This window comes from Penaeus monodon, chromosome 23 (genome assembly GCF_015228065.2).
Source record: "Penaeus monodon isolate SGIC_2016 chromosome 23, NSTDA_Pmon_1, whole genome shotgun sequence".
NCBI classification, from domain to species: Eukaryota; Metazoa; Arthropoda; class Malacostraca; order Decapoda; family Penaeidae; genus Penaeus; species Penaeus monodon.
This window is the reverse complement of record NC_051408.1, coordinates 26,501,025-26,502,751: the sequence shown is the minus strand read 5'-3', so window position 1 is coordinate 26,502,751 and position 1,727 is coordinate 26,501,025.

The following is a 1,727-nucleotide window of genomic DNA, read 5'->3' as shown; positions in this document are numbered from 1 at the left end:
AATCACACCCTTTCCCAATGTACGGGAAACCAATTTGATATCTATTGTAGTTCGTTCCTCAAAAACTCAATAGATTTTTAAAATTTTTGTGTTTGGGTTTGAGCCAACGGGAAAAAAAAAGTCAAAAAAGGGAAAAATAAATAAAAAATAAACAACCCCAAAAATAAAAATAAAAAAATTTAAAAAATTAAATGAGAAAAAATTTACAGTAAAGAAGCAACCCGATTCTTGTCCTATGTTTTCTTTGAGGATCCAAAATTCGGTTTATCGAAATTGTTACTGAAAAAAAAATTTAAAATATCTGAACTCTGTTAAATGTTCTTGTTTGTTTTTTAAAAAATTCAATTACATGCAAAGAAAATACATTTCAAAAGAACTTAGTCCCCTACAGGCGGAAAAAAATTAATTTTGGTGCAAAAATGGCCTTACAAAAATCATTTCCAAAATTTTGCAGTGTGATTTATGCTAACATAAATACCCAAAATTATTTGAAAAAAAAACAAAAAAAACATAATCAAACATTATAATCAGTATTTTTATTAAAAGACATTTCAGTATTTTTTATATTTCACCTTTTTTATTCCATTACATGTTGATGTAGCTTTATTTCGTCTAAATTTCTATTTTTTGCAGGACTTCTTTTGCCACTGGGGCCTGACTTCGACTTCCCAGACTAAAAATAAACTTCCCCCCGTCCGAAAAAGGGTTTTATTTTCCCGGCAAAAAATGGGCCTTTTTTTTAATCAATTTTTCGTTTTTTTTCGGAAATCTGATTCCCCTGTTTTCCGAGCGCTCCTTTCGCCTTTTCTTTGGGTTTTATTTGTGGAGAGCCTGCTTTAGAACTTTTCCTGCCTGGGGAAAAAAGGGGAGCCGGGTAGCAAATTTTTGATAGGATGCGGCGAGGCCCGGGCCGGGTTGACGAGCCGCTCCGGGCCCCTCGTCGTCCTCGCCGCCGTCGTTGTTGGGGTGGGCGGGTCGGAAATTTCGTCGTCGCTGTGGGGGGCTGTTTTTTTAATTATCTCCCGCACCGTTCAATCGTTCCGTCTCGGGGAAACAGGGGCTCTGGCTTAGGGGGCGGCGTTTGAAACGAGAACGACAAAAAACCTTTTTTACTCCACGCTACACCAATCTCTGTATGTTCGGGCCCGGGAAGCGTAAAAATGCTCTAGGGGTTAGGAATATCATCCGAGTGCAAAACCATCAAGATTTCCCCTTTGAAAAAGATTTTGAAACCATTTATGCATTTTAGGTGAAGTTTTGCAAAGTGTTTTTTTATCTAGGTTATAAAACTACCCATAGTTTTCTATTTTTCGATTAAATATTCCCCAAAAACGATGCTACGAGAGCGGTAGCTGTCAAGATTTTTGGTACAAGCTTTTTGAGGGAAACTTTCCAGCTGTCACCGGGGATCGTATTTTTAGTTGTTTTAGTGGTAGATGTAGGGTGTGTTTAAAAAGTAATTGGGAGCACAGAAGCAGTTAAAAGTAAAAAAAAAGGGGTCGCCCCCGAAATTTTTGTTTTAGCTGTTTCTAGTTTCAAAATATATATTATCCTTATAAGTTTTTGGTAAAATAATAATCAGTGTTTTTTAAATTGCATCCCGGGGGTATCCGGATCCCTTTTCAGAAGTTATATATTTTAATTCGTGGTTTGCAACATTTAAATTTCCTTATTGCCCTACGGGGCGATAGTATGGCTGGGGAGCAGTAGTAGTTGGGGCAGGAAAA